Below are 27608 nucleotides of genomic sequence, written 5' to 3'. Positions count from 1 at the left end.
CAAAAACTAAGAAGACAAGCAAAATAAAAAATACAGATAATTCAACATCAAATAAATGAAAACAATAAAAAGCTAAAACTGATATTAAAAAGAAATAAAATCCAAAACATGAAATAGAATTCTATTCATAAAAAGGATGAGAAATTTGATACAAGAACAGGCAAATAAGAAACAAAAACAACTGTATATGAAGAAGATCTACTATAAATCTACGGGAAAAAATTATGGTCTGAAATAAAATGCCAATAACCAAGACGAAATCTAGAAAAGACAATCGAAGAGATAATTAATGAATTAAAAACTTATACTGATGAATCCACCTAGAATAAAGCAGAGAGAAAAAAGCTGAAGAGAAGAAATGCCCATTGAAAGTCTCCAAAATGTATCTAAGGAATTCTGAAAAGAGCAAACAGAATAACAGAAGAAATAGCCCAAGAGATAAGGGCTGAGAAATTTTCCAACTGAAGAACACGTGTTTTATGACTACAAGTGCAGTATGAAAAACACTATACAGGCTGGGTGCCATGGCTCATGCCTGTAATCTCAGCACTTTGGGAGGCTGAGGCAGGTGGATCATGAGGTCAGGAGATCAAGACCATCCTGGCTAACATGGTGAAACGCTGTCTCTGCTAAAAAAACAAAAAACAAAAATATATACACACACACACACATACATACATACATACTGGGTGTCGTGGTACTCACCTATAGTCCCAGCTACTTGGGAGGCTGAGGCAGCAGAATCACCTGAACCCTGGAGGCAGAGGCTGCAGTGAGCTGAAGTTGCACAACTGCACTCCAGCCTGGGCAACAGAGCAAGACTCTGTCTCAAAAATAAATAAAGTAAAAAAAGAAAGATACTATACATATTAACATGTACACTATTAAAACCATAAAAACCTCAAGCTAAAGACAAAATCCTAAAAGTTATAAAAGATGTTTTTAAAAATGACATAAAATAAAATCATATTAGCTAGGCTGCCAGGATATTTCTAGTCAGCAAAAATTACTTAATGAACACAAGATAATGATGTAATTCAAGTATTTAGGGCAAATAACTGTGAACCTAGAATTTTAAATTGAGTCAAAACATTATCCAAGAATAAGGGAAAAATAAAAACTCTTTACCAAAAACACACATTTTTACCTTCCCCAGACACTCACTAAAATACTGAAGGATATACTTTAGCAAAGAATAAAATGAGAGAGAAGGAGTAGAATACAGGAGACTGCAGTAAGCAAAGACATGAATCAAATGTGTTTATAAATCTAATCATCTATGGCTATTAAAAATAATAACTGGATGTCAGGCACAGTGGCTCATGCCTGTAATCCCAGCAGTTTGGGAGGCCAAGGCAGGCGGATCACCTGAGGTCATGAGTTCGAGACCAGTCTGGCCAACATGGTAAAATCTCATCTCTACTAAAAATACAAAAATTAGCTGGGCGTGGTGGCATGCACCTGTAATCCCAGCTACTCAGGAGGCTGAGGCATGAGAATCACTTGAATCCAGGAAACGGAGGTGCAGTGAGCCAAGATCAGCTACTGCACTCCAGCAAAGGTGACAGCGCAAGACCCTGTCTCAAAAAAATAAAAATAAAAATAAAAATCACAGTGGGGTTCAATGGGTAAGTGAAACACGATAAGGTCTTAGTTTTATTTTTAAGGAGTATAAAGATACTAAATAAATCTTATTCTTTGTTATAAATATATTTTATATGTATATACATTAAAATAAATATGCATATTACAAATTTTAAGGTAACCACTAAACAAATAACAATATTATCATTTCTAATCCAAGCAGAGAGGTAGAAATAAAAAACATTAAAAAATCAATTCATTTGAAGGTAAGTTCACGAATTTTTGTCTCATATTCTTTCCTACTTTGTTAAAACTTTCAATTGAAAAAATGTAATAATATGGTAAATTTAAAATCACACTAACATTTTAAATGGAAAAGAGAAAAGTAAGAGGATTCAACTAAAGTAGGAAACTACAAAAATGAGAACAAAAGATGAGAGCAACATTCTCAGAGAAAATATCCTAATTTAGTAATAAAATTAAATCAAAGATGGCTACAATCATTTAAACAAATTTTATGCAATATATGGTAATTACATCACGATTCTTCAACTCATTTTATGCTCATGCAGCCTTTAGAAAAATCATTGCCAAGATTATTTAAAGAAACATTCCTGACTGTATACATAATATGTGGACTGAAGGCAAAGAAAGCATCACAAGCGTCTTTGCTCCTTTAGGACTTGGCTGAGTTCTCAGCAATAGTAGACAGTTAATGACTTTTTTGTTGAATAAATGTTTGAAAAGAAAGAAAGAAAGAAAAAGAGTAAAACAAAAAAAATTAGTGTTAACATTGGGCTGTAAATATATGATGCTAAGAAGTTTATAAAGGAGATCAATGTTTAAAAGTGTCACATTTTTCACAAAATAGAGAGAGCTGGGAGCTCGGTTGAGGGCTAAGCTGCCACAACAGTGCCCCAAACCACTTTGCAAAACTCGGCTGAGGAGGAAGCTGCTGCTGCCTCCAAAACCCAGTTTCTTCCATGAACTCCCTCAATAAAATGCCCCCACCTGTTCAATAAAATGGAAGGCTTTGCACAGGGATTGTTTGCACATGTGACTCACTTCAGGACTGATTTCTCTCATGCGGTACATCTGGCTGGTGGATGTATTCCATATGCCCGCATTCCAGCTGTGAGATTGAAAATTTGTGTTCTGGTTTCAATGTTGGGGAAGAGATGGTTTTAACATAGGGATGTTCCTAACCATAGAAAAGCTGTTTGTAAGATCACAAGCAGTCACGAACATGACAAATGTCTATGACAATACACTTATAAAACTGAAGCGCACACTCCATAATTCTCCACCCACAGCTATGTACTAAGTATAACTTAATGCCATGAAGTATTCTTCCACAATATCATATTCGAGGACTACACAGTATTTTCTTAATTGGATGTCCTATAATGTGTTTTAGCTACTCCTTATTGGACATGTAGGTGGTTTCCAAATTATAATAGCTTAATTTTGGGAGCATCCATGATCATTTGCTTCAGGTAAAGAGAGAGAGATTGCTAATGTCTCCACCACTACCCTGTCATCCCACACTATTCAGTTATAACCCTTCCTTACCAAAGCCTTCAAGTAGCAAACCACAGAACATGCTGCCATATTTCACAGTGCCAGTGAAATCACAGTTCTCCTTTCCACCCTACTCACTGCCGTAAGCAGCAGTGGCTCCAGTGTTTGCACAGATTACTTTGACGTCTTTTACACTGTGATCTTCATCCCATCACCATTTGAGGGGTCTGTCTGAATAGTCATGTGTTACGTTCCTGTCATCTCCTGGAAATGCTTAAACTCTGCAGACTATATTTCTGGTATTCCATTCAGGGTAAAACCTGAAGGTCTTCTACTTCTGGTACAGTTTTGACATATGGATAAAATCAGGAGTTTTAGGAGCTATTTGGGTGTGGTGATATAAAATCACTTAAGTAAGTTAGCTTCTCTGATCTCTACTTTTCTTATTTATAATATGGGAATAACAACACTGTCTCTACCATAGGTAGGATCATAATACTATTTACCTTGTAGGATTGCTGTAAGGATTAAATGAGATCGTTCATAGGAAGTATGATATAGTTTAAATGTTTTGTTCCCTCCAAATCTCATGTTGAAATGTGATCTCCAATGTTGGAGGTGAGACCTAGTAGGAGGTATTTGGGTCAAAAGGATTCATCATTCATACATGGCCTGGTGCTGTCCTTGCAGTAATGAGTGAGTTCTCACTGTATGAGTTAATGTGAGATCTGGTTGTTTAAAGGAGCCTGGCATCTCCTCCGTTTCCCTCCTGTTTAGTCTTTCGCCATGTGATACGCGTTTCCCCCTTTGCCTTCCAACATGACTATAAGCTCCCACGGCCTCACCAGAAGCCAAGAAGATGCTAGCAGCATGCTTGTACAACCTGCAGAACCATGAGCAATTAAACTTCTTTTCTTTATAAATTACCCAGCCTCAGGTATTTCTTCATAGCAGTGCAAAATGGACTAATACAAGGTACTTAGCACAGTACCAAGTAAGTGTGAGAGAAATGTTAGCTATTCAAAGTAACCATATAAAATTGCCTCTTTTCATAGGTCACTGGAAGCTTCACATCCAATAGTATTATTTCCATCTAATATTATCACCTCTAAGTTCCAAAAATGAACTTCTCATCAGCACCAAAACCTCTAGTCCATTGACCATCATTATGGCCCCAGGCCTTCAGCCCTCTCTATCTTTATTTCCCCTGTGGGAAATGAAGGGCTACCAAAAGACCTACAAAATCTATCAAATTTGGGGTCTAGAAAATCAGCCTTACCTGCTCCTTATGAAAACATATTTCTTTATTTCCCTAAAAACTATCAACACTTGTTTCTTACTTTGTGTGTCTACAACTTGTTCCCCTCTGGAGTACTGCATTCGGTCTTGGAGTATTGCAGCGTGGACTTACCGGTAAATGGTAGGTGTATGCTTGTCTGTCTTTCCCTCTAGATTGGTTCCCCTCAAGGACAGAAGCCACAGTTTATTTATCTGATTATCTCTATCCCAGTACTGAGTATCTAGAATACGCTTATCTTGTTTGAAATGAAGTTAAACTCTTGAGCAATGGATTTCTTTGCAAATAACTTAGCTGCTTCACACCTACTTAGAAATAGCTGGTGATTTGTATCTTAAATTAAAATTACCATCTCTGGAAACTGATGCACCCAGAGAAAAACAGATTTCATTCCTCTTTTATATTACTTTTGGTTACCTCAGCTTACTTATTTGGAAAAAATAAATCTCTTTTTCATTATTCCATGAAATATTCCTTCAGAGTATTCTCTTCTTATTAAAATATATACAAATATACATGTGTATACACAAACACAATATATCATTCTTTTTCAAAAGTAATCATGAATATGTTATTAAAGTAAAAATTATTTAGAAACCTACATGGAAAATACATGTACATATTTAAATATATAAGCTTTTTGAAACATAAATGATACTCTATTTTAAATATATCTTGACAATTTGATTTTTTCCCCCACTTAATAATATGTCACAGAGGTCTTTCCATGTCAAGATGCTAATAGCTCTTCCTCAGTTCTTTAATGGTGACTCGGACTCCATGGCATGAATGGAGTATTATTTGATTCTTTCCTTCCCTGTTGATGGACACTTTGATGGCAAATAACTTATCACTACTGCACATGCTACTGCAGTGTGCATTCTTGTGCATGCCTCATCACACAAATGGATGAACTGTTTTCTAGGATAAATAGCTAAAGGTGCCCTTTCCTTTAAAATACAATCAAATTTCTATTAATCTAAATCACTGTCTCCTTCCTGTTCTATCCCAATGATTGCTTATACTTTCAGTTCAGAAAGGCAGAGAATTATGCCCACAACTTCCCAGAAATGTAACTATCAGCCTTCAGAATCAAATTCACATCTCAATTGAAGTGTCCCCTGCCCATAGAATAATTCATTTGCAAGCCACTCCAATCCATATCATTAACCTAGAACTTCCATGACCCCATGTTATTCACAGCCTCATCTTAAGGGTAATTCCCCATCATTTGAAAGTCTGTTTAAGGTATGCAGGAAGACAGAACTCCTTTGGGTCCCTACAAAACAAGGGCTCATGCAAGGTCCTGACCAGGCATTGGGAGAAACACTCAGAAGGAAACAGATGTAGAACCAAAGAGGCAGCTAGTGTAGACACTCTGAAGCTACAATCAGTTTTTTCTTCATCTATTATTTTCATTGTCTCTTTTAGAATATTAAACCTTTTTATGCTTATAATTATGCTATTCTTGGCAAGATCTCCTGCCTAGTTCTGCTTGAAGTCAATGTGGCAGGAGATGGAGAAATAGCCCAGTTGGGTGACCAAATTCACAAGGTGCCCCTAGCTAGTGGAAGCTGACCAACACATTTGGTCCTTCACTTCCCTGTGCCCACAGTTGGCACAGATTTAGGAAGCTGAAGTCCAAGGCAGAGAGTGAAGGAGATGATGGAAACAGAAAGACAGGTATGACTTCTAAAAATATGCATTTTTGTTTCAACTGATCAGCATCGTGATGCAGAGTTTGATAGGCTGCATATCTGCCTGTGTGCTCTGCCATCCCACAAGGGCGGACTCCAAGTCAAATCTACCTCAGTGGTTATCACACCTACCACCCAGTACCAGATGCGAGCTCTAACAATCTACCTTGTTATAACATTTTCATTGGCACTCACTGATTATGTATCTACCTGGCCCAAGAAACAAAATGGAAACATTTTGAAGTTATGTGTGAGAATTTTGCACCTTACAAGAACATAGCATAGAAAGGAAGAGGGGAGAGGCAGGATTCAGCAGTCCAAACACTTACCTTTTATAATGAGAAAAGATAAATAACAGTTTAAGCATATACCCAGTGACATTGGAGAAAATGATACACAAACCTCTTCTTCAGGGAAATACTGTTGTTTTAGTAGTAAAGAAGATTGATACTGTGTGCTAAAAATGCCCTGAAATTATTTTGGTTTGTTATGGTACTAAATTTGATTACTTTAATTTGGAAATCTGAGCCTGAACAAAATAGCACTCTGGTTTTGTCTAACAGAAAGGACAAAACCAGAAATGCTGAAACACAAATGCACGTGCTCATATGTGCATGTGCACACACACACACACACACACTCAGAACACATCTTAACCACCCAACTGGCTGCGCTCAGATTTTCAGACACAGTGAAGTACATCCCAGAGAAAGCCAAAGGTGAAAAAATAGTCCCACTGAGGAGTATCTGAGTGAAAACACTTGCAGAAAGAATAGGAGAGCGAGAGAAAAAAATCAAGAAACTCATTATTGCCCAAGAGATTAAATATTTTCAAAACAGTAGAAAGGGCTTAAAAGGAGTATCTAGAAGAGTGCAGTTTATCAGATCTACCACAATGACTGCCTCTGTAGAACTTCCCTGGAGCATTCTTCAGCTCTGTGTGATAAACCTGCCGCCCTGCTCATGTGTGCCCCACTTACCAGATATACAAGCTGTGCTATAGAGTTTCAAGGGATATCACGGGATGTGTGTTTTGGCAAAATGTGCTTTGGCATAAGGGCATGGATTTCCTGAATGTGGTACATTCAGTGGGGCTTTAGAAGGGGGAAGGGCAGTGTTCAGTGACTGAGTGACTGAGGGATTTCCCCCACACTGTGCCTAGAATGTGACTGTTCCCAGCATCAGCAGTCTAAAAAAAGAAAACTATTACTTTGTGTAAAGCCATTTCAGGCAGATGAAACACTCTGAGAGACACAATGAGCCCTCTCGTTAATTCTACAACTCTGTCTATGCATTGTGCTAACCTGGAATGCTTGGGTCTAGGAAAAAGAGCAATTCTTTGTCCCATGCTTCAAAAGACTGAGAAGAGGGTGGGGCAAGCCAGGAGGGGGAAATAAAGCAGAGGAAGGAACACTATTTTTACAGAACAAGAACCTTTTCCTATCAGTCCAACCATCAATCTTTAGTTTTCTGAACACTGTTGTTATATGCTCAAATTGTCCAAGGTATGATGAGGGCATGAAGCGAATGGAAGTCAAAGCCCAAGTTTTAAAAAGTTTAGGGAAACAGGATTCATACACATTAAAGTATTAGGGTACATTCTGTTTCTGTACTTATTTCAACCTCATTCCCCCAAAGGATTTGTGATTACACACAAAAATGTACACAACAACCAAATGATAAATAAAAAATAAAGGGGGAAGATGCAAGTGGAAACATAATAAAACTAGAGTCAAGATTAAATAAAGGAATGTATAACATGCTGTCCAGGCTCGAGGTGGACTGTAAGTTTTCAAAACCTTAAGCACAGACAGTTAATTGCACTGGGCACTCTATGCAGAGCTGACTGGTGTGAATACAGCAGAGCAAGGAGTTGCCAAACCTAGCTGTCCAGAAGCATCACTTATTAGAGGTTTTCAAAAACTCCATAATGAACCTGAATTCCTGGGGCAGGCAAACAGGAAGGAATGCTGGGAATCTGCACTTTTAAAAACCTCCTTGAAGTGAATATAATGTTGTCAGCTCAAACTTGGGAACCACAACTGCAGGGACTCGGAACTGGAAAAAGAAAACAAAACTTCAAAAAATTAGATTCCAGGGATGATGGAGGTTGTGGAAATGAAGCTGAGCCTCTAAGTTTTAAATGGAGTTTAAATAGGTGGAGAGGAGGATAGAGGACATTCAAAGTAGAGATGTGGGCTCGAGTCAAATCACAAAAGCAGGAAGGAGCCTGAGGCAACGGAGGAGACAGCATGATCCCTAGTCACCCTGGAGTGGGAGTGAGGGGACTTAGGACACTAATTTATTGCTCAATCCACTCAATTTCAATCAAATCTCAAAATAATTAAAGAGACTATATACACAATAAATAAGAGACAGAAACAGAGATGAGTAAAAATGTATCTACGTGTATCTATTGCTATGTAGCAAATCACCACAAACTTAGTGGCTTAGAATAATATAGATTTATTTTCTCACAGTGTCTATGAACCAAGAATCTGAGCAGAGCTTAGCTGGAACCTCTACTCAATTCTCACAATGCTAAAACCAGTGTGTCAGGTGTCAGAGCTCAGGTGTCTGGGGTCTCATCTGAGGCTCTGGGTCCTCTCCAAAGTTCACGTGGTTTGGGGCAGAATTCATCTCCTTGCTTGTGGCTATAAAATTCATGATGACTTGCTTCTTTGAGGCCAGCAGCAGAATATCTGAGGCTTCCAGTTTCTGACCTCTAGACAATCTTTCAAGGAGTACTAGTCTGATTAAGTCAAGGAGTACTAGTCTGATTAAGTCTGATTAAGTCAGGTCCACCCAAGAAAATCTCCTGTTTTTATTCACTCAAAGTCAACTGATTAGGGACCTTAATTATACCTGCAAAAGTCTGTCCACAACTGCCATATAATGCAATCTAATCACAAATGTGATATATGTCATATTCTCAGGTATCCCTACTCACAGGGATGGAATTGTACTGTGGGGACTTGGATCTTAGATTCCATCTTAAAATTCTGCTTGCCACAAAGTAAAAAGGAAAGATGAGAGAAAAATGTTGCAAAGGTAAGATATATAAAACAACAGAACATTGGTGATTACACAGGTCACTCTGGCTCTAGCTTCCCAGCAGTTGAAGTACAAAGGCGTTATGACCAGTGATTTCTTAGTACTCTTTGATCAGTTCCTAGTACTGACTTATACAGTATATTTCTCATGTCTTTATTATAAATTGTGAAATACAGCAGCAAAATAAAGTGAAAGATACACAATGAAGTCAGATGGAATTTGATCCAAAATAAGTCTTTGCTGAGAATGGGATATGCTGACCCTACTGATACAATAGGAAATTGGCAATGACAAGAACCGAGTTCATTGGGGTTCTTGGTCAATATCAGGTTCCACAGGCTGGGGATTGGGGTTCCCATAATAGAAATCAGCTGTGAAGAGGCACCAGGAGTTGTTCCAAGGAAGGGGGGAATTAAAGCCACACAGGAACTGAAGTTATAAGTCAGAGGGATCTAGGCGTGGAAGGGATGAGAGCGGAAGTTGAAGCACTGCATAGCTTCCAATGAGTCTTGCAGAGAGGTTACCCTTTTTGCAACCTTGAAAGTGTTCTTGTTGTCTTGATGAGTGTTATTTGGCCACCTCCCTGTGGAACAGCTCTTCCCCAGGACATCTTACAGACATCAATCAGTCAGAGCTGATCAAACTCTTTGTTTTGCTTTGCTTTACAATTCTCATAATTGGTTCTAAGCATTTGGTAGCATGAACTGTGTCTCCTTGTGTTCCATTTGGACTCCATAATGAATCTGATTTTGCATGCAAAATGCTCTTCCTTCTTCCACTGACTATCATATTATCTCTTTTCATGACCTCACTCAATGCCACCCATCTCCCTTCCTTGAATGGCTCTCCTCTACTCACAGAGTCAGCACTGTCTGTGTAATTGCTTTTGCTTGCTTAAGTCGGATCTCCGAAAATCTGACTATCTGGTCCACCACAATGTCCTCCTGATTTTCTTCCATCTTCAAGTTTCCCTGGAGCTCACTATGTTGGATATACAAGGTTTTTAGATCAAAAAGTCCTTGGAATCCTATAGCTCACCTGCCACTGCATTGAAGACCATTCCAGCATTGTCTGAGGACTTCCAGGGACAAGAACCTGTTTTAAGTTCTCAATTCGTTTCTAAATGAACAAAAGTTCTTCCTAGTAGTAGACCACAATGATTTCTCTTTAACTTCCATTCTTAGTCATAGTGCTGCTTTCTTGAGTATATTAAAATACTACCCTTCCTTTCATATATTGTTCCTGGGAGTATAAATAGCTACAATCCCCTCGGAAGACCATTGAGCATTAGATCTTAGACACTCTATGATTGCGATGTGTAGCAATTACACAAGTGCACTCAACTTATATGTGTATATTTGTTTACCAAGAGACATGAGAGACATGGACCAGCAGATTCATAATAGAACTATGTGTAATGGTCCCAAAGTCGAAAATATCCAAATGCTCATCCACAATAGGAAGAATATGTGGTGGTACAGTCACATAATGGAATACTAAACAACAATCAGCATAAAAATTATAATTAGACACAGCAATATGAATCATACAAACACAATTTGAATGAAAGAAGCAAGACACAAAATTACACATACGGTGATTCCAATTAGACAAAGTACACAAAAGGCCAAATTAATCTAAGCCACTAGAAATCACCTTAGAGAATGTGACTGAAAGAGCATTTGAGGAAAGCTTCTAGGGTGCTGCTAATACTTCTTGTTTTGAGGATTAGTGATATGGGTATATTCAGGTTATAAAAATTTATCAAGCTTTATACTTAGGTGCAATTATCTGTATATATTTTATACTTCAAAAAAAGGTTGTACATCTTTCTCCTCCAAATGACCCAAATAAATCTAATTTCTTTAACCATTTCTCATATGGACTATAGAACGTTCATGATTCTGGTCACCTACTTACAAAACCTTTTAATTTGTCAAAGCTCTGATCATTCATTTGGAAGTTAATTCTACTGATTGGTTCATAGTATTTAAATACCCCCGGTGGGATTAACTCCTTTTCCCCAATATATTATAAAATCCATAAAGATATTTTCCCCTTTGATTCTCTAGTAGTATGTGTGTTCAGTATAGATTGTACACTTAGAAAATATTCGTCTTCCCTTCTCTGCCTTAGCAAGTGTAGATGAGAATGGAGATTGAACTTATATAGGGCCTATTTGATAAACCAACTCAAGAATCTTTCCTTTTTCTTCAATCAAAGTTTAATGCTGATGTATTCAGTGAAGCCAAATTTTATTTTGCTTACTTTGCTCTCTGACCTCAGGCTGATTAAGGAGTGACCTTTGCCTTGATTTATGAGCCTGTTTCAGATGTTTTGCTATGGAGAGATGGAGACTATTATTAAGCAGATCCCTCTAAAAGATCTGAGTACTTCTTATTTTCATTCCTCTCATCTCCACTGTCCATAAATTCATCCAATGTCTGAAACCCTTCCTTATAATTTTCTCTTCTCAAGAAGAAACATACTCATTTGGACAATGAGACAATGAGAAAGAAGCCTTCTTCTTCCTGTAGTTAGTGGCATCATCCTTCCCGATAAGCTCAACAGAAGGTAAAAATAAATGAGCAACGGGACACAAACCACATTCCTAGCAGAGAAGAGAGAATTCCAGGTTCTAAAGAATGAAATGAAAATAATATTTTTCGTATTGATAAGGCTCCTGGCTGATAGCTTGTCTTTCCAAAACAAATATCATCAGAGAAATCTGCAGACATTCACATCATAAATGCAGTTGTTCTCTCTTCACACACACTCATTTGCATGCTTGACATCTGGAGTGCTTGGTTGGTGCACAGTTTGCTGAAATTTCCTTTCCCATTTGGCACAACTTTTCCAAGAGAACATTCATGACTATCAGTCACCTCCACAAACAGCAGAGAGAGAGGCCAGCTTCTTGGCCACATTCATATTCCTGCCACCAGGACACCTTTATAACCATGCTTCACACACCACAAGCACAGCGCTCCCTTGCCCAGGTTTCTACATATAAAAAGACATATGAAGAAAAGAGAGAGAGAATGAAATTATGAATCTGCATATTCTCACCAAGCCTGTTGAGGAACTATCCCTAGAAAATTGAAGACACATGTCTGTTCCTTATAAAGATCATACAAGACAGAGAAGGAAAATCTAAGAAAGCTACTCATGCAGAAACTATTTAATCAAAGGGGAAAGACAATTATAACATCTGTTAATCTTCTGCAGAGGTTATAATTAGATGCTTTGGAGAAACACCCTTTCAAGGGTGATCCTTTAACATCTGTTGTGAGGACACAGCATTGTACAGAGACGAATCACCTCGGTACTTTGGGAAAACAGGGGACTTCTGGGATTACAGACACTAAGGTCCCCAGGCTAGGCACACATGCAGCCCAGCCCTGAGCCTACTGCCCTGGGGTAAGGGCTTTCCTCCTTGGTGCTCTGATAATTGTCTGTGTCGTGAATCAGGCTGCAATCATTGTGTGATTATGAATAACAGGATCACAGCACCAGAAATGGCCTTGGGACCATCTGACCTCCCACTTCACTTTGTAGATGGGGACACTTGAACCCATGTTCTTTAGCTGGCTCATGGCAGGATTTTACAAATAGGGTTTTTCAGTTTCTTTGTTCAGATTACTCTCCACTCTACTATGCTGCTTACTCCTTTTGGTCTTTCTTTCGTTTGGCCTATAATGTGGATGTGTTCTTTGTTTAATGAGATGAGCAATATAATAAGGTCCTAGGGTATCTGAAGATTATGGAGAGGTAGAAAACACTACAATGGTTTCCTTTTTCTCTGGTTGGTGGTCCACTTAGAAACACTAACCATGGTCCCTTTGCTCTGGTGAGAAGGACGAGGAGGAAGAAGAAGAGTAGGAGGAGGAGGAGGAAGAGGAGGAGGAGAAGCAGCAGCAGGAGGAGCAGCAGCAGCAGCAGCAGGAGCAGAGATAAATGAAGATGAGGAGGGAGAAGAAAGCAAAAGGGATGATAAAATAGAAGGAGAGGTGAGATGCAAATGATGTAGAGGGAAGAACTAAGAGAGAAGATTGAGAAATAAGGTGCAATAAAAGGAGAGATGGAGAAGGGGAAGGGGAAGTGGGCAGCTGGCTAGTGAAGATGGTCCAGGGCTACAGAAAAAGAGAATCAAATTAAAACCCTGTAGAAGGAACTAGACCCTCCCTACACCCTTCTAACTCCATTACCTGCTTTCACTCTGCTTATGAATTAGCAGTTCTACACACACTATAGGAAGACTATAGGATTTGGCAATTTTGCCAAATGAAATGCAGAGATGATAAAGCCAGGAACATCGCATAAACTGATGCAATGTGCTGAGGAAAAAAAAAAAGCCCATATGGTGGGAACATAATAAAAGCACTCATGACCCAGAAGGGGTTGAGGTTGGACAGTTTTATTTGTAGTTGTTTTGGAGCTGCAAATACTCATTTGTGCCAAAATACTGAGTAAAAGGAACTCTTGACATTTGACATTAGAGTTAAACCACCCTCTAATACTGGGACACGCAGTGCTGTCCTCACCTCTCTCATTGCCCTAAGGCAGTCACTGACTTACAAGGGCCTGCAACATCCTCAATGATAAGTGCCAATAATGAGAATAGTGTATTAATAATGTATTAATATGACATGTATTGTGAGTCTTTTTTTGTATAGGAATTTGAGGTACTTGATCTCAATTATTCTTCACAATGACCCTGTAAGAAGGTCATATAATCTAAATATCTGGCTCAAAGAATTACTGTGTAATCTGGAATAAATTAACTTCTTTGTACCTTGGTTTTTACAGCTAAAAAACTGGATGAATAATAACGTCTACCTCAGGGTCTGTTGTAAGGATTACATGAGACAATACGAATAGAAAGCACAATGGGGTCAGACGCATTATATACGTTTAATAAATGTTGGGTGAAATCACTGTTGATTTTTTGTTTTAAGAGTATCCCAGCCTAGAGTGCAGTGGTGTAATCACTGCAACCTGGAACACTTGGGTTCAAGTTATTTTTCAGTCTCAGCCTCCTGAGTAGCTGAAATGACAGGTCCACATTACCATGCCCAGCTAAGTTTTAAAAAAATTTTTTTTAAGGGTGAGTCCTTGTTATATTGGCCAGGCTGGTCTTGAACTCCTGGCCTCAAATGATCCTCCCACATCAGCCTGCTGAGTCACTGAGATTATAAGTGTGAGCCACTCACCCAGCTACTGTTGATATTGCTACATTTTACGGATGGGTAAACCATGCTTGACAAGGTTAAATAACTTGCCCAAAGTCAGTAGAGGTCAGGACAGAGATCAGAATCCAGGGATATCCAAGGATAAACGCCACATGGGTAAGATCTGTAGTTATGTCTTCCACTATACTGTCTGCATTAACTGACTCCAAAGATCCAATCCTGGTCTTTCTAATGTACCATGGTGTCTCAGGAAAAGAATATTTCACAGCATACTCAAGGAAATCTCTAGCCCAGCCTGGGAAACACAAAATGGCACATTACTAAGGTCAGAACATCTATCTATTCCCACTTCTCTTGTCTTCACCAGTGAGAGAATAAAACAAATCCCTGCTCATTTTCTTGTTCATTTACTCTCTTACCTATAGAGCCACCATTGGATAAGTGTCATGAATACCGATTCTTGTACTATGGGGAATAAAGAGGTACTCACTCACTCACTGAAAGTTAGGCATAAAACCCAATTCTATGCCTCTGTGCCCTGAGTCCACAGGTACTTTGGCTGCCATGAGATTTGAATGTCATCAGTTGAGGTATAAAAATGGATGTTTTTATAAGCATAAAAATAAAAGAAAGTACTAATTTAAAAATCAGAAAACGTGTATATTCATCTATTCACCAAATATTTGATGGACACCTACCGTAGGCCAGCCACTGTTCTATATCCTAAGGTTACAATACTGAACAAGACAGACACAGGCTTTGCCTTCATGGAACTTAATAGCCTAGATGGGGAGATGTTCTTAGTCAAATAGTTGATCACATATTTAATTGCACTGGTGATATGTGCTATGAAAAACAGATACATGGAGCTACCAGAGGGTATCACAAGTAGAAAATGTCTTCCTCAGGAAGTGTCATTTAGGCTGAGAAGAATTTGTCCCCAGGAGGATAGAGTAGGGAGAAGAGAATATTCCTAAGAAGGTAAGAGGAGCTAGAAACAAGCCAGCAAGTAGGAAGAGAATGGCTCTAGGAAGAGAATGGCTCTAGGAAGAGAATGGCTCTAGAAGAGAATGGCTCTAGGAAGAGAATGGCTCTAGAAGAGAATGGCTCTAGAAGAGAATGGCTCTAGAAGAGAATGGCTCCAGGAAGAGAATGGCTCTAGGAAGAGAATGGCTCTAGAAGAGAATGGCTCCAGGAAGAGAATGGCTCTAGAAAAGAATGGCTCCAGGAAGAGAATGGCTCTAGGAAGAGAATGGCTCTAGAAGAGAATGGCTCCAGGAAGAGAATGGCTCCAGGAAGAGAATGGCTCCAGGAAGAGAATGGCTCTAGAAGAGAATGGCTCTAGAAGAGAATGGCTCTAGAAAGAGAATGACTCTAGAAGAGACTGGCTCTAAGAAGAGACTGGCTCTAGAAGAGAATGGCTCTAGAAAGAGAATGGCTCTAGAAAGAGAATGGCTCTAGAAAGAGAATGGCTCTAGAAGAGAATGGCTCTAGAAGAAAATGGCTCTAGAAAGAGAATGGCTCTAAGAAGAGAATGGCTCTAGAAGAGAATGGCTCTAGAAAGAGAATGGCTCTAGAAAGAGAATGGCTCTAGAAGAGAATGGCTCTAGAAGAGAATGGCTCTAGAAAGAGAATGGCTCTAGAAAGAGAATGGCTCTAGAAGAGAATGGCTCAGTACTACCCCGCTCCTCCCTGTTGCTATTCCCTTGACTGGAAAGTGGGTGTGATGAGCAACATAACACGCTCTCACCTTTCAGGGTCTAGATTCTCTTTTCTATGTCGAAAGTGAGGGCTTACCAAAGGGTAAGATTCTTCTCTAGCTGCATGGAATAGAAAATCCACTTTTGTTGAGAGTAAGGCTCGCCAAAATGTAGGCAGCAAGTATAAACTGTGCCTAGGTCAGGAGAGCCATCATCTCTCTCCACCATGTTCAACAGCCAATACTGGGTTCCCCAAAGGCTCAGAGCCTACTCCAAAACAAATGTCATAGAGAGATTATATGACTAGGCCTCCACAGCCCTGGTTTGGTTGATGGCTTATTAATGATCTATTCGAATTCTCCAATTTCCTTGTAAGAAAACAATGAAAATGAAAAGTTGAGATATCTAATTTTGCCTTATAGAAAGAAAGGTGATGCACTTTAAAAAATCATTCTGGCAGTTTTACTGTTAATCAGGAATCCTAAAAACAAAAGCTTCTTTAACAGGGTGGCTGTAACTGTTGGCAATTGGCCTGTACATGAAATTTTACTTAGTTTAACAAGGCCCTCTACTGGCAGTCTCCACGAACACCGTCTCTAAAGGCAAAGTTTCATATGATTTTAAGTAAACTATTTTAACTACTCTCAATAACAAAGTAACCCACATTCCTGATTCTCTAATTTTTGGCTCAAAGAATAAGTGGGCAGAAAATAAGGAAGGGAAGAAATAAATGTCATTTTGAGCATTCATTTAGTGGTTCATAAAATAGCATTACATGAGGTACCATTTGCTTTCCTCCGATGGTGCTACACAAGATGTCAAAGGTACTCAGTAAGAAAGGATATTTCTTACATCAAAACGTATTGAGGATTCATGAGACTATAAAACCAAATTATGATTGCTATTTACCAACTACAATAAACCAGATCATTTCTATTTACCCAAATATGAGTAATTGGCCATAATGAGAATAAAGGAAACATTGGAAGTCAGCATTTTAAATTGCTTCTGATATGGCACGACTAATAATTAACTTATCCTCCTTGACAACTGACAAAAAAAAACATGGCAACTTGAGAATATAACTACTCACAGAAGATGAATGTTTGAAAGGAGATTATATTTAACACAATTTGTCAAAGAGCTGTTAGAGCAACAGGGAAACTTTAGCTATAGGGTGTTAGAAAACTAAGTAAATTTTAAAATGAGGCAACTTTTGAAAAAATTGTTAACATAAAGATGTGATCATAATGATTTGACTCAACAGTAAACAATATTTGTAATCAAGACAAAAAAGGACTAAATATACATTTACTTAAAATTGTGATATAATTATATATTGAAGAATAGAGAAGCTCTGGGAAGTACAAAAAGATATATATACTCTACCACAGTAAGGAAGAAGTCGTATCCTGACATACATATAGAAACACATAATTTAGAAATATTACATAAAAACAGCTAAAAGAAAAGAGTTGCCTCTGAAAAAAAAATCTCAGAAGTGGGATAGGGAGGGCGGCCCAAGGGACTGTAAGATTGTATAGATACACACACACATATACATGCATACAGAGAGAGACATGTACACAATGTTTTTATATATGAACATTTTAGCACTGTCGTTTAGTACTAATGTTCACATATAGATATATAAATATTTTGCTATTGCTTGTTTTTCTAATTTGTGAGCTTGTATTACTTTGACTCTAAGTTGCTACAAAACCAGTCGTCACTGACAATGGAAACCATTTGAGAAATGTCTTTTTGGCTGGCCTGGATCAGTTCTATGTTTCTAGATTCAATTTGCCAAATGAAGCAAGTAGCCTTTATGGGGCAGTTTGTCAGACATGCATCTCGACAGTAACACTTGTTCCCACATTTCAGAACTAACAGCTCTTCTTTCAACACCATAGTATTTATCTGCCATGTTATTATTCCCAGCTTATGCTCCAAAATGGGCTTGGGACTTTCCTCTTTCCTCTTGAACTCAGTCCACTGGGCTCCTACATTGCATCCAAATTCTCCTCCAAGGAATCATTAATCCGGTAAAGTTGATTTCTAAGAGGAGAGATCTGGTTTCTTGCCCTAAAAATACCAAGATTAATTTATGTAACTACGGGGAAGTACCTTGTGTAATTGAGGCTTCCAAACTGACAGGATACACTTCATTAGGCAAGTATGTATTGGGGCATTGTAAATGCGCGGGTAATGTTCTATGTATCTGAGAGATTTATTATTTCATCTATAAAGGAAGGACACCTGGAAATCCAAAATTCCGAAGGCATTAAACCTTGTAGAATTAGAGAACTGGAGAAAAATAAGTCTATAAGGTACTTTGTGCTTAACTGGGTCCATGACTTGCCAGAGTGTTCAGACTAAACCCTTCTGGCTATTTAAATCTACTTTCACAAAATGCTACCATTTCCTTTGGTATCCTTTTTTAGGGACCAAACACATGTCCAAAAATTATTTCCAATTTTTTCTTTGTGTCTAATCCCTGGGTTACACTTTTGACCAAACTTTACTAGGCCTACCAAGACCCAAACCAAGAATGTAAATAATCTTGGTGTTTACCCATAAACTTGGACTAATCTACAAAAAGATTCAGATCTGAGATTAAAAGAAAAACAAAAATACCAAAGGACTGGTATTCTAGTCTTTAGATGCTTCTGAAAGACTAGAAAATGTGAATCACCAGTTTGACTGGCTGGCACTTAGAAGTATTAATCTGCTATACAATTTTCCCAGTGCAGTCAGTCAGAGGCAGATGTGAATGACCAAAACATCACTGTGGGTGAATGTGAGGCTCATGAGGCCTCCACATCCAGAGAATGGTAAAATGAAAGGTTAAGAGTATGTGCTGTGGGGTTGGGCTCGGTGGCTCACGTCTGTAATCCCAGCACTTTAAGAGGCTGAGGCGGGTGGGTCACTTGAGGTCAGGAGTTCGAGACCAGCCTGGCCAACATGTTGAAACCCCATCTCTACTAAAAATACAAAAATTAGCTGGGTGTGGCGGCAGGAACCTGTAATCCCAGCTACTCAGGAGGCTGAGGCAGGAGAATCACTTGAATCCGAGAGGTGGAGGTTGCAGTGAGTGGAGATCTCACCATTGCACTCCAGCCAGGCAACAAGAGTGAAACTCCATCTCAAAAAAATAAATAAAAAAGAGTATGTGCTGTGGGTTCAAATACTGCCGCTGCCTCTTACCCACTCATGTGACCTGTGCACATTATTTAACCTTTCTGAGCATCAGCGTTTTGCTTAGACAATGAAATACAATGATCATAATGAGCTAACATGAGCAAAAGCTTGGAAGTATGCAGTGACCACTCAATAGTGATTGCTGTTGGAAGAAAACATTTTAAATCTGTTTTTATTGTACCCATCAACCATGCATTCATACTTTTTCTTTTTTCATTCACTGAGAACTCATTGTGTGCCAGTTGCTGAGATTACAAATTACACAAATTTGGCAACTCAAATTTGGCAGCAACCTTACCTCAAATTCACTAGAATCTACTAGGAAGCAGCAGCAGCAGGTTAAAAAAAATACTTTTAAAATGAGACTATGCAGCATAAGTATCCTAACAGAGTTTAGAGAGAATACCATGGGGTGTGACCATTTCTTCATCTGAGAGAAGGGAGAGAGCAAGCAGCGGACATGGTGAGATGAAGCCAAGGAACGTGGAAGGACTTCAGAATGCAGGACCACAATCTTCTCTCTCAAGGTGCAGGGAGGGTGGGAAGAGCAGAGGCAAAGCTGGGATTTGAGAGTGAAGCAAGGCTCACAGATGCCACCATGGGAAAGGGGTAGGCACAGGGCAGGAGTCAAGTGGCAATGAAGGCATTCAGTGAGCAGTATTCATCGGTCTACTCAACAGGTAATTATCTAAGGGCAGTACCATGTATGCTGTTAAGTCTGGGGAGTCAGCCGGCTGGTCTGCTTTCGTGGGACACAGAGGCTGAAGAGGGGAATAGATGCACAGCAAACCAATGCGGACGGAGTCCCATAGTGCACAGAGACACCTACCTGTGGCAAGTGGGATGTGAAAAGCTACTCTCAGGGCAGGAGATGGCACAACGCCTGGAGAATAAACTGAGTGTGTGGAGAGGTGCTGCAGGTATACAAAGGTGTAGATGTGCTGAAGAACATACAAGCCCAGCGCATTTCAGTAACAGAGAGCCGCTCCTGCTAGCTAGGCCAGTAATTCCCACTGGAATCATCTGAGGAACTTTTTAACCATGGCTGGATCTGAATCCCACCTTAGAGGTCACAATTCAGTAAGTCTGGGGTGGGACATGGGCATCTACAAGATAAATAATAACAGTAGCTAATGCTCATTGGCACTTAATGTACATGTCGCATTGCGTCTATTGTTCTAGCTACATTAAGATATTTAATCTTTATCTTCCCATGAAGTAGGCATTCTTATTATCCACATTTCAAAGAGGAGAAATTGAAACACAAAAGTTAAGTGAACTAACCAGAATCATAAAGCCAGCAAGTGGCGGAAGCAGCCGGTTCCAGAGTCCAAGTCCTCAATGACTATGCTCTGCTGCACAGTGAGACCCTGATGAGCCAGCAGGCCCAGAACCCCCAAGACAGCTCTAAGTCCACACCGTGGAGAAAAATGAGCCAGGGGGGACAGCCAGGCATCACATCAAGAATATCCCCTGTCTTCAGGCTCAGAAGTCTGGCATCGAGGGCCTTCAACCACAGTGAAGAAGAATTTAAAGCCACTCAGCACAGTAATGTGATAATTTTGCCAACTAAGTGCAGACGTTTGGGTGTTTGATGCAGTAAAATGGATATTTAATTCATTCATTTATTTAGCATTATACATTGAACAACTACTCTGTGCTAAGTGCTGTAGCTATAAGAAGTATTGTATAGCAAGCAGCCCTTGCTTTTGATGGAAAGAGGTATTTAACAATATGGCAAAGAACTCCAGATCCCAGGGCAAAATAATGGCACAGATACCATGAAAGTCCAAACAAGTAAAGCACCACCTGGACCTGGAGAGTCCAGGAAGGCCCCCCCAGTAGGTGGGAACACCAGGGGCAAGGAAGGCCACAGAGAGAAGGGTAATGGATGGGTGCATGGAATCTAGCTGAATCCTGGAAACTGAGATCCAGGCTGCAGTGAGATAATGAAGTGAGGAGGAGGAATCAATGAAAAAGTGAAGAGAAGGTCCCACTGGAAAGAGGGTCCCTAAAGAGGAGAAGGAAAGCAAGCTGTGGCTGTAAAAAGAAGCCTGAGACTTGTAAGTAAAGCAGAAACACTCAGTATCAATCAGAATTGGGAATCACCTCACACAGCCCAACCTGTACCCAGCGCAAAATGCCTTCTGAACTATTTCAACTGCTAAGACTCCCCCATTTGCCTTTAGGCCATTAACCATAAAATAATCAGAGTTCTCTTTGGTTTGCTGGTGAAAACAATGAGGAACAGACACATTAAGAAATGTAAACAGAGCCAAAGACAAAACGGGAATGTTCTTTCTTTACCAGACCACCTTCATCTGTACACCTGCACACAGCCCAGTTCCTGGAAGAAGGCATAGGAACTGCACGCGGGTCCCATTTTTTGTTGTTGTTTCAATCCTTAAGAACTTGAGAAGTGGGACACATGCTGGAATGAGCGCGGGAGACTCAGTTTCTAGCTGTAGCTCTGCCGCCTGTCTTACTGGGAGCTCTTGGACAAATCACTTCTTTTCCTCGTGCCTCAATTTTTCTTTTGTAAAAGGACAAACTTTGATGAATAGTTTGAAATCTGTTTTAGCAGCAAATCCCTCATTTTAATCAAAGAATTGCAAAGAGCACTGAGCTCTAACACACAAAATATATTTAAAGCTTAATGTGCTCTGATGGACAAAATTGGAGCTGACAAAGAGGCAGGATGTTACCCACCTAAGGACTCCATGGAAAACAGTCAAATATTTTGAGGCCTTTTGACACTGGCTTCTTACAATTCTGAGATTAGAGACAAGGAAAAGGCAGTGAATATTGTCACTGTGTTTCTGGGCTGGTGACAGAGTAGCTGAATTCAGGAGCAAGCCAGGCTCCTGAGTGAGTCATGGGGTTAGCGTGCAGAGCTAACAGGCTAACAGCCACTTCTTGCCAATCTGTGCAGGGGGCTCTCAGGTCTAGAGGGCAGGAATCAGCTGGTATTTGCTACTGGTTGCAAGAAGCTGAACTGTAGACACTCAGGAGCAGAGCGGGTAGCTTGAAGGGCAGAAAGACAATTTTTCACAGGGCTCTTAACCAGAACTCCCAGGCGGCAACAGAGAACAGCTCACGGGACAGCCGGCGCAGGTGAGGATAAGAGAGGTTCCTGGCCAGGCTGGCGGCACACGTGAAACTCTTCCTATTTAAATCCCAGAGAATATCTGGAGTTTTAAAGAGCCCTGAGGCCCTGAAGCAGGCAAAAGAGACAATATGGATTTTGTACACCGATCTAGCTGAATGTCAAAGTTTGCCTTTTTCAGTAGATTTACTTGGGTTCCAACTCAGAAGACAAGTCAGAACACAGAACATTTCTCCAGATATTCGATGTGAAAAGATTCCAAACAGAAATAGTTTCAATTTCAAAATATTTTTTGATGCATACACTTTCCTGAGGATGAATGAGCCTGGGTGTGTGCGTGTGAGTGTGTGTGCTCGGGGAGAGGGCATAGGTAGGCGATCATACATATCAACATGCACATGTTAGAAATCTACAAACCACAGAAAGAATCAGAGAGAAAAAGTGGGTTTCTCCCTGCAGCACACCAGTTCATGAAAAAACAGTCTTCATAGTTGTTTGCTAAACTTTCTAGAGCAACTGAATAGCTTTTTGGTTTGGTATTTCTTTAAAAAACAAAAACAAAACGCACAAAAAACCAAACCTGACCTCCCTGCTGAGGCAAATGAGGATTAGCCATTCAGTATCTCCTTATCATCTGCATCCTGGTGTTTGTTCTCAGAGACGAGGGGTCCTCTAACCCCTAATCCCAGTCCACAGTAGGGCCCTATAGTTACTTACACCAAATGCATACTTGCTGTGGCAGCCGAAAGAGCCTGGAGAAATATGTAAACATCATCATCTCACTTTAGAAAGAAAACAAGCTGTATAAATAAGAAAAACTGTTAAAAGAGTTAAAAAAAAAATCCCAACAGTCTTACTTGTAGTTAGCTCTTCAGTCAACACATATCACAGTCCTGGAGACAGACACAGGAACTGCAACAACTCTCTCCAGCTAAAAATTTCCTCCCGCGGTTGGTTATCCTCTGTTTATTTTTGAAGTGTTCAAAGGCCACGCTAAGAGAACGGACTGGGTTTTCCTGAACATCCACAGCGGCTGGGAAGTCCTGCCGTGAATGCGGAGCAAGTTTGCGGAGACTTGCTCCCTGGGCTGCAGCTCCGTAGTTGCTCCGAGCTTGTAAATACAAGCTCCGTGGACAAAGTCCCAAATGACATCACTGGCAGCTGCTTATTGTTGAGTCTTTATTAACTGACTGTCAAAAAGAAAGGAGGGGGTGGGGAGCAAGAGTATCTTTTCTGCAGCAAAATCGGCATCTTGGAGTGGATTCCAGTTATACATGCTTAAATAATGCCATTGATTCACATTTTTGAGAGCTTGGCTTCTTTCGGGTCCAAAAAAGACAGAGAATCTCCTCCACCAATTTACACTGGAATAGCTGGAGACCTGGAGGAAAAGCGTGAAGTGGCAGCACAGCCCTACCAAATTGTTTACCCACCTGTTTCAAGTCAACTTCACAGCTTGATGATTCATGAATATATGAATACTGGTTGTGTCTTACATTGCTTAATTACTTTTACTGTGATATATACACCTGGCTGACATTTTTCCTAGATAGACTGTCTTGGGTGCAACTCTTTTTAGATATATTCTTGTTTCTCAGCTTGGAGTAGAAGGAAGGGCTCCTTGAAATCACAGCAACATTTTGTGTGTATTTGCAAGTATGCAATTTTTCTTTTCCTGAGAAGAGTGCTAGAGGTTTTCTTCTGATTCTCAAAAATTTAACCACCCACCTGCACCACTCACAATGCCCCAAAAAACAAATAAATAACGAAGAGCCTGTGCCAAGTCTCTCTAATAATCTCAAAGAACACTGTAAAACCCACCACTTGCAACTATCAAAATAAAAGTGGGCCCCTATTTTCCACTCTCCTGGACTCTCTGTCGGTTGGTTCTTATGGTTTTTACAGTTATCTCCCCTCCCACCCCAAGCCCCCACCTAAAGAAATTCCACCAACCCAATAGTGAGTCTCTGCCACGAAGCCCGAGCACTCCAGCCCACTGTTTTCCTTCCTTCCTCTGGACTGCTATAACGATGCTTACTATTTATATTTATTTGTTGCTTTTTATATACTGACTTGTATTTTTAGTTTGCTTTTTAGCTATCTGTGTTCTGTCTCCCCAACTCAGTTTGAAAGGTCTTTGAGGGCTGCCTTGTAAGTGTTATTTGTTTATACCTAAATCACTTGCCATAGTGAATCCTAAACAGAAATGTGGGAGGTGGGGGGTGAGCTCTGACGGTGGAGTCAGGAACAAGGTTAGCTGATTCTGTGGCATGGAGTGTATGTTTAGATTAAGCTCTCTCCCTGGCCTTGGAAAACAATGGCCTCACATCTTACTACCCCCAGAGGATGCTCACTGCATGTCTGAAAATGATTTCCTCAAAGAGTAGCAATTGGTTATTGATTTGGTAGGGTCCCAAGACCCCAATAGATGCTACTTTCTTGTGGGAAATTAAAGACAACACAAATTTTGTATGTCACTGATGTGACATTCAATGGATACCATGTAAAGGGAAAGTAAATTAGAAGTACCTAAAGATTTTACAAGTACAAATCCTTAGACCCAGCAATTCCACTTTTCCATAGTGATTCACAGTGATTCCACAAATGCACTCACAAAAAACCACAAAGATGTAAGCACAAGAATGTTCTTTGCAGCATTACTTGTAAGTTAATAAAGGGGAGATTCATATTCATTAATATGAGAAAACAAGAGATAACTGTGAATATACTGATGTGGACAGAGTAGGTGGTGGTTTACTGAATGGAGGAAGCAAGGCGCGGTCTAGAATGTGGCATATTAAACAGGAAAAAGAACTCTACATATGATGAGAGGAATGATATAAATGATTAACAGTAGTTACCCTCCAGGGAAAAGCAGGGAGGAACTTTCACGTTTGCATGCTGTGCGTGTGCTTTGACGTTTTTCAATGATCATGTTCCATTTTTGTTATTAGGAATAATAACAAAAAGGACTTGATGGTGCAATTTTCAAAATATACTTCAGGAAGAAACCTTGTTGTTTCTTCACTAAATGTCTGGCCTATAGTAGGTGCTCAAGTTGATTGAATGAATGTTGATGGAGTTTCTCCCAGGATGCCACAGTATGTGAGAGCGGAATAGGTCGAAAAGAGGGAGACACAAGCACTGGCTTTTCATTTCTGATCCAAGGACCCACCCTTTTCCCCTTACATCGGAGTACTGATTTAAAAATCTCTTATACTCTGTCCACCTTCAGAGTGATTAAAGTTAAGTGCTCAGAACATAAAGTGCTGACCTTTTCCTTGTACAATCGCTGTTTGACAAATGAAGTTTTAAGGTAAGACAAGTGTGAGCCGCTCCGGTTCAGTTTCCTGGGCGCTAGCAAGCACAGGAGTGACAAGTCAGAAAGCTTGTAGGAGCACAGGTGTGACCAGCTTCTTGTCATGGCTAGTCTAACATTATGGGAATCACCAGGGGGAGCTTAGAAAACTCTGACCCACAATGACTCTGCAGAGTCTCTTTTTTTTTTTTTGAGACGGAGTTTCGCTCTTGTTACCCAGGCTGGAGTGCAATGGCGCAATCTCGGCTCACCGCAACCTCCGCCTCCTGGGTTCAGGCAATTCTCCTGCCTCAGCCTCCTGAGTAGCTGGGATTACAGGCACGCACCACCGTGCCCAGCTAATTTTTTGTAATTTTTAGTAGAGACGGGGTTTCACCATGTTGACCAGGATGGTCTCGATCTGTTGACCTCGTGATCCACCCGCCTCGGCCTCCCAAAGTGCTGGGATTACAGGCTTGAGCCACCGCGCCCCGCCAGAGTTTTATTAAGAAGGGACTACGGCTTTTTCAGTGCCCTGGAGTGACGGCACAAAACCTAGCCCTGTCAACCTGCTATACCGTCTATGAGGCCTTTATAGTGGAAACTCACAGGCATAAGCCATACATGAGAGCCTATGATTTTCTTTGGGGGAAAAAAAAGTCCAAGAAAAAGAATGACTGAAAATTTCCACCAAGGTAGGATAGATTTTTCAAAGCACTATTTCTAGTTCTCTAGAGAAAGCATACCCAATTCTTGTCTTACTTCATAGTGAGAAGATATCTTATGTCTATAATAGTTTCAAGAAAAGGAAAGCACAGCCCATGTTTCCCGCACATTTTTATTTTTTTATGGCCCACATATTATAGGAACCTGAGGCCAGATTCTGTTTAATGCACATTTGGAGCCCCCTGGGTGTGATCCGTGTCATACCTTCCCAAGTGAGAGTTAAATACCAATGTTTAGCTAGACTTACAACTTAACATAAAAACAAAAGAGGGGAAAGGTGGGGGTAGGTGAGGAAAAGGCCATCCTCACTGCCTCTATCTACCAGGTGATTATGAATGCTGCTGCCAAAACCCCCCACCTGCTGAGCGGTGGTGCCTCCCTGCCCCCGCTAGTCCTGCGCTCAGGTAATGTCCTCTCTCCCAGAGGCCTGGAAGGACAGCTGGGCGGCATTATAACAGGCACATATATGGCCATTTACCTGATCACTGTTTAAAATGTGTTATGCTCGTTATTTTTATTATGTTTAAGTGGATTCTGTCTCGAACTGGAAAATTCCTAAAGTCAGAGATGGTAATCAGATCTGCATGGAGTAAAACACAGCCACAAGGTCTCTTAGAGCTGCTTACTGGTGATGTCTGGTATTGCAAGGGACCCACAAGGACCATAAGCACAGGCACAGTTTCTGCCTCCAGCGTCTGAGTCTGCCACTCTCCCGTCCTCAGAAACAACTGCCCCTTCTTCAGCATTTTAATGTGCCATTGGCTTACAGTGTATCATCTAATGTACCCTTAAAATAACCTGGTGAGTTATACACTATTTTCTTCACTTACCTTTCACAAATGAGGAAACTGAGGCCCAGGGAAGTATGTTCCTGAACTAATTTGAATGTGATCACACAAGACAGTGGCAGATCCAGAATTTCAACTCAGGCCTGCCTGACCCTCCAGTGTCCTAGGGAGCCCTGGATTTCTCTGAGGATGATAAATATTGAACAGGAAGTTAATAAACTAATATGAATATGGGGTAAATTGGAATACGAAGCATGTGGCCACCATTAAAATACCTGGGTTTGATTCCTATATGCAGATATATGGCAACAGGCATTTAACACAGCTTCCGACGTCAACCTCAAACCCATGTGACTTCTGCTCCTTTATGTAACCCAGCCCCTCTGCTTAGCTCTTCCAAGAGAAGATAAGTCATAGGCCTGAAAGACGAGTGCAAAGACCATG

The 27608-nt window shown here is 40.2% G+C and overlaps 1 protein-coding gene across 4 annotated transcripts in view; it reads right to left on the bottom strand.

The window, feature by feature from the left end:
- Positions 1–27608, bottom strand: part of NCKAP5 (NCK associated protein 5) — a 1002432-nt gene that overhangs the window by 872811 nt on the left and 102013 nt on the right. Inside the window, exon 1 of one of the 4 annotated variants that reach the window (XM_078327940.1) lies at positions 23210–23460. The exons of the other annotated variants lie outside the window; for them this stretch is intronic. The gene's annotated coding sequence lies outside the window, so the exon portion shown is untranslated. Of the gene's footprint in view, positions 1–23209; positions 23461–27608 lie in introns of those variants that run through there. 4 annotated transcript variants of the gene reach the window in all.

The sequence above is a fragment of the Callithrix jacchus genome, chromosome 6 (genome assembly GCF_049354715.1).
Source record: "Callithrix jacchus isolate 240 chromosome 6, calJac240_pri, whole genome shotgun sequence".
NCBI classification, from domain to species: Eukaryota; Metazoa; Chordata; class Mammalia; order Primates; family Cebidae; genus Callithrix; species Callithrix jacchus.
Note: the sequence above shows the minus strand (reverse complement) of the source record. Positions and strands in the feature narration are given on the sequence as shown.